Source organism: Camelina sativa, chromosome 11 (assembly GCF_030686135.1).
Source record: "Camelina sativa cultivar CO46 ecotype springtype chromosome 11, ASM3068613v1".
NCBI classification, from domain to species: domain Eukaryota; kingdom Viridiplantae; phylum Streptophyta; class Magnoliopsida; order Brassicales; family Brassicaceae; genus Camelina; species Camelina sativa.
This window is the reverse complement of record NC_141890.1, coordinates 27,019,858-27,030,147: the sequence shown is the minus strand read 5'-3', so window position 1 is coordinate 27,030,147 and position 10,290 is coordinate 27,019,858. Positions and strand designations below refer to the sequence as shown.

Below are 10,290 nucleotides of genomic sequence, written 5' to 3'. Positions count from 1 at the left end.
AAACATACCAACCGTCTACTACATACGTGTCTTTGGCGAACTCCCCAAGTTCGCGCAGACAACAACCACATCTCGGCAAACTCTCTGAGTTCCCGTAGACAACACAACAACAGCATCATGGGGAACTCTCCTAGTTCTCGTCGATGTGATCCCGTCAAGCATGGCTATCCAAGATTCCGAGCAGTTTTTCTAACTTCTAGAAAACCTTGGTGGGTACTCGACCCCCAAACATGTTGCCTAATCTGAACTCCAAATGGAATGAATCAATCATCAAGACATTCCTCCAACCTCATGCCTTGAAAATCTACGAGCGTAACTTTCAAGGATGCGTACCCTTTTTATACTTAGGCAACCCGCTTGGTTCCCAAGGATAACAACAAAACTAACTTATATAAAAAATTATCGCGCTTTGAGCTTGTTACTTTGGCAAGTTATTATTTGCATAACAGTTCTGTCGCAGAGATTCTCAAGTCTCTCAACAACTTAACACTAGCGTCTTGGCAAGCTCCATTAGTCACCAAGAATACTCACAACCACCCTAGCAAACACACACGATTCCTAAGGACATCAACAGTTTTGGCCTCAAACTCCCATCTATACACCGACAACCACGCTTAAGTTCCAATACTTATAATTCAACACTAGGCTTAATCACGGTCTTTTTCCTACGACTCGATCTTGCCCAAAAACTGTTGACTAGTCATCATAGTTGTAAGTACTTCTGAGAAGTCTCTTGATCATGAAACAAGTGTTTGGCGAGAACACGTCACTCCCAATCTATTGCTCTCTTTGAAGTTTCTTGATCATGAAACAAGTCTTTATTTTCTCCCAGCCCCGACCAACCAAGCCAGACTAAATCGGTTACATTCTAATTCCCGACATAAACTCAAATCATTTATTTTCACGTGACACAGACGTTACAATAGAACTGTATGTTCAACGATGACATAAAAAACTCCCATCAATCTTCATCACTGAATAATTGTTGCATAAGATTATTTTTTTTTTGTAAAAAGAAAATAAGATTTAGATTATATTAATATTATTATTAAATTTAATTTTAAATTACATTAAGCATGAACAAGTAGGATAAGGAATTTTACAAGCTTCTAAAAGTTTGCGAGCCATTGGAGAGCTAACAAACATACTATATACTGGGTTTTTCATATAACCACACAAACATGACTTTTGTTCAGTTAGTTAATCGCAACAATCTTTAGACTATTGTTCTCCTGTGGTCATTGCCGGTACACACACTGCTCCAGTGGAAACTCTAAGAGATGACATGGAGAAAATCACGAATGTGATGACCATTAGTGTCACGAACTTCATTTCTTGAAACTCTGAACACTGTTCTTTTGTTTTCAAGTTTTTTTTTTTTTTTCTTTTTTTTGCTTTTCTAAGTTATATGTAATGCAGATAATTACCGTATGTAGATTTTAGGATCGTAAACCTCTTATGTATTTTTGAGATTTGCACGGTTTTAGGTAGTGGCAAACCCAGGTAAAAAAATTAGGGTGTGAATTTCTTTAAACATCTGTTCAAATGTAAAAAAAAAAGTTGTATTGGTGTAATAGGGGAGAATCGAACTCATGTTAGGGGTCAACTGAAACGATCTGACCCATTTTTTTTAAATTAATAAATAATAATATTAAACAAACTACAACTATTGGTCCCATACCCAATAGCCACCTAACCACAATCGCAACCAACAGCGGAAATAACCAAAACCAATCATTATTCAATAATTAAATAACCAATAATCCAAGTATAACAATTCCAACAACCAAACATCCAGAAATATAGAACCGGCAACCTAGCAATGTTCTAATGACTCAAATCTAGCAACCTAGCAAGCTAGACAATATCCAATCGAGTCCCTAGAACATCCTCCTCTTCATTGCCTTGATTCCACGATCACACTTTGCCTTTACATGCACCACAAACACAAATTACAATGCATGTGTATTTTATAAACACTCAGTAAGGCAATCCTCCCATCTACTGGGCTATACACACAAGCAATAGAGATACTCTAACCATCAATCAACAATCAACAAACAAACCAGACACTGCATCGACCGACGCCAAAGGGGTTTGCATCGACCGACTCAAGGTTCACTTGCATCGACCGATGCTCACATTGCATCGACTGACGCATGCTCGACATAGCACGAAATCCCTAGTTGCATCGACCGACGCCTCCACATGGAATCGACCGACGCTCCTAGGTCAATTTGCGCCGTCCTCGCATTGCATCGACCGACGCACAAAGTGCATCGACCGACGCACATGCCAAGCATCGTTTTCCCCGAAGCTTCTCGTCGGATCTTCGTTCCTACAAGCAACAGCTTGATCCCAAGACACAAGAAAGCCTCACAAAGTCCCGATTAACATACTAACAAGTCAAACAACACATAAACAAACAGATCAGAGAAATCTCCAGCTTAGATAAGCCATGGTCATGCACTTACCTTTGCCAAGGAGTTTCTGAACCTTAACCAAGCAAGAACACGCTCCTAGGAAGTTCCTACAACGATCTCAGCTACAGATCTCTGCAGGAAATGCCTCCAATCACTAGAAATCACCAAGAACACTTAGAGAACTTTTTCTCTCTTTTCTTTTCTCTCAAAAGCGGCTAAACACGACTAATGAGGCAAAAACTCGAGTTAAGGGTTTTCCTAACCCAAAACGCAGTGTTTAACTTAAACTCGTCCGCAAACCAACCTTGCATCAACCGATGCACTATTTCGGTTTGCGGGTGTTACAAAACTAACATTGCTGACATTTCATTAATTTACATGCAAAACAAATTATTTTAGTAATTTAGGGGGATCCTAGGGGGGTACAAACCGACTTTGCTACTGACATTTCATTAATTTACATGCAAAAACTCACAATCACCCTAGCAAACACAGATTCCTACAAGCATCTCCAAGATATAATTTATATATAGAGTATGCAAACTTAAAAATTAAAGTATGAGGTTTTTTTTTTTTGAGAAATACCCTAAAATAGCACTAAAACAAGTTTTAAGGACAATTATAGCACACATTCCATAAATTTCCAAAAATAGCACTATTTAGCACATTAAAATAATTAAAATTAATTTTTAGAATTTTGTTTTTTAAGTTTGGGTTCTCAATTTCATATTTAGGGTATAGTTTTGAGGGGTAGGGTTTAGTATTTTGAATTTAGGATTTAATTTTAAAAGATTAATTGGTGATATTTTTGGAATTTTAGATATGTTGTGCTAAGTTTGAAAAAAAAAACTTATTTTTGTGCTATTTTTGAGAATCTCCCTTTTTTTTCTCCTAGAGTATACTTCATCTATGAAGTTTTTAAAATAAGTATTTTACATTATAGTCTTATATTATTCATAATTACTTTAGAATCATAATTTTTTTTATAAATAACTCTAAACATACATAAAATGTTACACACAATATTAGTTAATAAAACATTACATTTTAATCTAAAATTACATTAAGCCCCAAATTACAAACATTACATTATTTTGTATTAAATATGTTTAGTATCATATTTTGTTGTGTGATATTTTTTGTAATATTATGTAATTTTTATAAATATTCATATTTTAATTTTATTTAATACGTTTTTAATTAATTTTATATGTAACAATTAAATTTATAAGAATATATGTGAAATACTTTGAAGTGATAAAATTTTAGGACTAAAATGATAAAAAAAACATAATTTATGAGATTATTTATGAGATACATTATTTTAGGAATTGAAATGCAAAAAGAAAAGATGAAACTTCATTTTTGGAGTTTTGAACAGTGATACTTCAAATATGGGCTGTCATTATTCAAAACTCCAAATTATGAAGTATTGAAGTATCTCTTAGAGGACATAAAATGTTAAATTTGAGGGGATAGAGTATCTTTTGGAAATGCTTTAAAGACATTAACAGTTTTGGTCAAGTTGGTCTTATCTCATTAAACAACACTCAACCAGTCAACTATTTGCAAATTATGCAAGATAAAGTAAGGTCATGCATATAAAATATTCTGGTCTCTTACCTGAAGGGATGTATGGGTTTAGATCCGGAACCTCTTGGTAATTAAAAAAAATAGTGAAGGTCATGTTCAATAAGTGCTCACACATATGTCGAGTGTACATGGAAGTTTGCATTGTGATTCATCCGTTAAAGAATAAAGAGAATTTTCCAAATGAAAAACATGTGACTCAAAAGTAAAAAACCTGTCATCTAAATTTAAAAGCAAAAAACAAATAACAAAAGTAGAGTAACTGCCATATAAAAAGAGCCTTTTATAAAAAAAGAACTAAAAAATGTCATATAAATTTAAGATAATTCAATAAATATGTCTATAAATTATCAAAATATCCCTGTTATCTAAATATTTAATCATAATAATATACTATTTTTTAATTTTGGCGTTGATTGTTTCGTTGCCGCATCTACCTGCAGCTGCAGCAAACGCATATACTTTTGTTCGTTTGGTTGTCGTAGATGACGTTGTGGTAACACAGTGTTCTGCAACTAAAATTTTTGGATGTCGATTTAATTCAACGGCTAAAATCTTCGTGTTTGCCGTATTCTCTGCCGCTACCACTTGCTGCGACCCGACCACCACTGAATCGATGGTTTTACTGACAGACAGTTTGTAAGATAACATAAAATTGTTGGAGCACAATTGGTTGTTAATGTTTTAATTTGTTTCAAAGGTTATTTATGCAAAAAATTTAAAAAGATAATATGTATATGAAATAAACTACCTTGTCCAATTTGTTCCCCAATTGTCAAATCATCCCATAAAATTTCATGTTCCAAGCAATCACTATCTGTTTCAATTATAAAGATGTAATATTTATAAATAAATTACATCTTTCCTTCAATTTTTTTTGGTTTTTTTAAAGAGAAAATATTCAAAAAGATGTTTTTTTTTGTTTTGCATTTATTTGTATTGTAGTTATATATAAAAAAAATTACGTGAATATTTTTTTTTGCACCGAATTCTTTATTTTAAAAAAGGGAACGTAATTTTATGGATTAAAATTTGGTTTTGTTGTTTATAGATAGAAAATAAAGATAAGTGGGGAAACGTGGGTGCTGTGTTTCGGCATCAGTGTGGTGTGGATCACTATTAACTCCCAATCGTATCATCATCATTCATTATCATCGAATAAGTTGTTACATAATGATTTTTTAAAAATATTTCTTATTATTATCATAGAGATTAATAACTTGTTCTAGGAATATCTCAAACTTCTAACAAGTAGGATAAGGAACTTTACAAGCCTCCAACGTTTTACGAGCGTTTGGAGAACTAACATACGTACTATACAGCGGATTTTTAATGTAGAAACACAAACAAGGTTCCTGCTCTTTAAGTTTCGTGCAACAGTCTGTAGATGGTGCGCCTCCTGATGTCATTGCTGGTAAGCATGAACTAAGTTCCGTCGCAGAACACGTCACATTAATCACTTCTTCTCCGGAACCTTCGACCACAGTTGCTCTGATCGAATTTGGAAATATTATGGCACCAATCAGGAACACAATGAACACTACCGCTGGGAACTTCATCTCTTGAAAACCTAACCAACTTTTCTCAACTCTCAAAGTTTTTTTTGTTTTTGTTTTTGTTTTTGTTCTTTAAGTGTATTTGAGAATTGTTTGAGATTTCTAGGATGGTGAAACAGGTTATATATAGATGTGGTTGTAACGGACGAAATTTCAAGGCTCTTGTCTCATTAAGAAACTTTCATACATTTGTCCATCATGCATAAAAAGGTATGTGACAAATCACGTTGCACAAATGCTCAGAAACGTATCGAGCGTATGTACGTCCGTTAAAGTACATACTAATTTACAAATCATCTTACATAGTAAATGTTAAATAGCTCATTCACATGGTAAATCAGAGCAGTATATATATATTAAAACATCATTTTGATTGACTAAATGAGATAATTTAACAAGTTTTGTGTTTGAAAAGAATTAATCATTAGCATAGACCTCATCCCATGGCAACTATTTTTTAATTAGGAACCACTAAAAAACTACAAATTTGGTTAATAGCCGCGATAGTTACACGTTCTAATATATATAGATGTCCATTTAACATCATTTGTCCAAAAAAAAAAGAAGAAAAAAAATGTCCACTTAACATCCACATATTATCTTTAATTCAAGCAAAACGCGATGGTGTATGTATATTTTCATTTCACACTATGTAAATGAATAACTTCAAGTCGTTGCAAAAATAACATATTATCCTATTTGTGAATTTTCTGTTACCAAGTATTACATTCTAAAGAGAAAATATGTAACAAGTAGCAGGGACCATCAGTCCATCACGCTTACATCAGTACATTCTATTTTTATCTGTAAGAATAGGAACGTATCTTCCACATATAGACCCTTTTTTCTTTTCTTTTTTCCTTTTTTCCTAAATTTTATGTCATTTTTTCTTATTTTCTTATTTTCTTAAACTCACAAAGATAAGATACATAGAGCATAAAGAAAAGTGGAGAAGCGTGTGCAGTGTGCTTTAATTTAAAGATGTGTCTTGGCATCACTGAATCACTAGAAACTCCCAAATCATATTATCATAAATTCATAATTCATCCTCATCGACTCATTATTACATAATGATTTTGTTTTATAATATTTCTCATTATTATTTATTATTATTATCACATAGAATAAATAACTTGTTCTAGGAAAATCTCAAACTTCAACAAGAAGGATAAGGAACACCACAAGCCTCCAACGTTTTATGAGCGTTTGGAGAACGAACGTACGAACCATACAGCGGATTTTTAATGTAGGAACACAAACAAGTTTCCTGCTCTTTGAGTTTCGTGCAACAGTCTGTAGATGGTGCGTGTCCTGATCTCATTGCTGGTAAGCATGAACTAAGTCCCATCGCAGAACACTTAACATTAATCACTTCTTCTCCGGAACCTTCGACCACGGTTGCTCTGGTCGGAACTGGAGACATCATGGCACCAATCACGAACACAATGAACACAGCTGTCGTGAACTTCATGTCTTTCAAAACTTAATTACCTTTCTTAACTCTCAAAGTTTGTTGTTGTTGTTGTTCTTAAAGTGTATTTGAGAATTTTGCGTTTGAGATTTTATAAGATGGTGAAGCAGTTTTTATAGTTTTATATAGATGTGGTTGTAACTTGTAACGGACGAGATTGGAAGAATCTTGTCTCATTAATTAAAAAACTTTCCATACTGTCCCTCATGCATAAATGACGTGACAAATCAAACAAATGCTCAGAAATGTGTCGAGCGTACGTCTGTTAAAGTCTACATTGTTTATTGGCTCATTATGAGTGGAATTGTCTCTTTATATAGGTACGATATTTTTAGAAAATTGTCTTTTTAGCTGTCAAAAAAGAAAAAAGGAAAAATAGTCTATCTAAGCATATTTATTGAAAAGGTTAAACAAGTCTAATTTGAATGAGTGTTAACAAAAATAAATGAATATCTATTTAGACTACTTTGTGTCAATTGCAGTATATTTATTATAATAGGTAACACTTTTAGAAATTTAGTCTATTTAGCGGTAAAAAAAAAAAAAAAAAAAAAGTCTACTTAAACATATTTATTGAAAAAAATTAAGTACGTCTAACTGGAGTATCCCATTTAATTTTATATATATATATATTTTTTTATCAAAATATTTACAAGTAGGAAACTTAAATGAAGTTAAACATAAATAACAAGTAGGCTACCTATCATAAAAGAAGTCCAAAAATTGCAAGAAGAAAATGTCTGAGCCCGGGTTCAAACCGGGACCTCTAGTGTGTGAGACTAGCGTGATAACCGACTACACCAGTCAGACGATTGGATAAAACTTTTGAAAAACATTATTTATACATTCTCTGAAATATGGCACTAGTATGAACTATGAAGTAACGGCTGCCCATCGGCTTCTGTAACCAGAGGTCTAGCTAAACCACCAGCAGACAGGACCATTATTAATAAGGTCAAAATAAGCATCCGCTATATGTAGAGATCTCCAAAGGCCATGTTGTTACCTCTGATCAAATCCAATAAATCAAAATTCTCCACACGTCATACAAGAAGGAAACAATATTTGACAATTCCTGATGAATCACTTCGATATCACAATCGGAAAAACAGAGCAATCAACCAAATTTTGAGGGCCAAACGATCACAAATTCTTTGAACACGTAATTCAACAAATAACACTTACTGTCTTTCCTTTCACATTCCTCCTTAAATGGGTCTGTAATTATTTTGAGGGTGATACCTAGCAATTTTTACCTTGTATTGAGGGTTTTGTTAGACAAGCAGCTCTAACTCGTCGTTTTGTTACTTCTTTCCTTGTTGTTGCAGAAGTCGTAGCTCTCAAGGCAATTTTGGACACTGCTAATGGATGAAAAGATTGCAAGACTGACAATGTTCAAATTCTTGAATCACTGTATTTATTTTATTAACTTTACTAGTATTTGTACCCGCACACTCGCGGAATTTTAATTTAAAATATTTTTTATCAATAGAAATTGTTGAGCTCAAATATAATCATTTTAATTTTTGAATATAAATCTATATAAATACTAAACTTACTTTACTCAATGATATACAACATATATCTTTTTAAAGATAATATTTCTTTGTTATATCTATTTGCGATTTTACGTGGGATTTTTTAGTTAAATTTTTTATCAATAAGAATCATTGAATATGAATATAATTTGAAGATTAAAAGATAAATATATATAAATCCCGTACTTATTTTACTAATCTATATATAACATATATTGTCTAGTGTTGCAATAATATTGTTGACAATCTTCTGACCTTTTATCTTTAAAAGAGTTCATTCCATATTCACAATTTTAAAAGTTCTAACGTCAATATCGATCGTTGACCTAATTATAGAGACCATTTAAACATATCGATATCCTACATTAAATGGGAATATACAAAGTTTAATGAACAGTTTTAGTGCTATGTCGCTACAATGAAGTTGTCCAAATGCATCATCTGCCATAATAGAATTTCCGACTAAGTCAAGAATGCTTAAATGATGAAACGTTTAAATCCCACAATGAATATCTATTCACTAATTCAAGTTACATATTTTTCTAAAATTTCATATGTTATTTGCATATGCTAATTTTGTGATGCAACCCGAGCTTCGTCTTCTCAAAAAAATCATAGTGTACTTTAAATATATTGTTTTTGCCAATGTTTTGGGTTAAAAACATTTGATAATATATATATATAATAAATATATTATAAAAAATTTGATAATATATATATATATATATATATATATTATCAAATATATAAAGAATTTGATTATATATATAATATATATGTTATATTTGTTATATATGTTTTATATCATGTTTTAAAATTGTAACTCCAGTTGATAATATACCTTACACAAATCACATACCACTTTTTGTAATGGCTTACATATCATTTTTTCTATATTTCGTAACTATTGATTTTGTTTTTTTAGATAGATTATTTTTTCAGAATTTTTTTTCATAATTTTCCCAAAAAAATGTGTGCCCCTTAACAATGTCTTTGTTTTAGATCAAAACTTTTAAGTTAAGTTAAGTAATTAGTCTTTTTCTTTCTTATAAGTAAAATTTAACAATAAATTTTTATGGTATATGTTTCTTACAAACTAATGTTTCACTTCAATTTTATTTTCATGTTTAGATTTTTATAAATACAATTACATAACTTGTTTTTTACTCCACCATGCATTAAAATCTTACTTACATTCTAAAACTCATTAACCCATTCTAAATTATGGAATATAATCAGTTTTGGTTATAATTTTAATAATAACATTATTACTAAAACAAATTTATAGTATTATTTTTACTATTTTAAAATTTTTATTTATTTTACTTAATTCAGTTTTAGATAGTTATTATTTTTATTATTTACTAAAAAATTATACTATTGTTTATACTATTTTGAAATTTAATTAATTTTAGTTAATTCATTTTTTATTTATTTTTATTATTATTAATTATAAGTAATAAGTAATAAATATGCAATGAATGAATATTAAAAATAGTATTTTTTATACAAAAAAAATGATTAGATGGATGCTGATGTGGAGAAAAAAGAAGTGAGCAAATTAACTTTATATATATATAGATTCCACGGTTAGCCAATTAATAGCTGGTAATCTCTTTATGCCGTCGTGGAGCTCGAGCTAACGGAGATTAATTGCCACGTATCCTTTGTCTTCTTATCGTATCCTGGCCGACATAAATCACGTAAAGTTT

The 10,290-nt window shown here is 31.4% G+C and overlaps 1 non-coding gene and 3 pseudogenes across 1 annotated transcript; all 4 read right to left on the bottom strand.

The window, feature by feature from the left end:
* Nucleotides 1-1,065: 1,065 nt before the first annotated feature.
* LOC147934455 (non-specific lipid-transfer protein 2 pseudogene) lies at nt 1,066-1,332 on the bottom strand (annotated as a pseudogene).
* Nucleotides 1,333-5,132: 3,800 nt separating this feature from the next.
* On the bottom strand, nt 5,133-5,674 carry LOC104724165 (non-specific lipid-transfer protein 2 pseudogene; annotated as a pseudogene).
* Nucleotides 5,675-6,571: 897 nt separating this feature from the next.
* Nucleotides 6,572-7,146, bottom strand: LOC104724164 (non-specific lipid-transfer protein 2 pseudogene; annotated as a pseudogene).
* A 631-nt stretch (nt 7,147-7,777) lies between these two features.
* On the bottom strand, nt 7,778-7,850 carry TRNAV-CAC (transfer RNA valine (anticodon CAC)). Its single transcript has one exon. It is a non-coding gene; the product is annotated as a tRNA-Val (tRNA).
* Between the last annotated feature and the right edge of the window lie 2,440 nt (nt 7,851-10,290).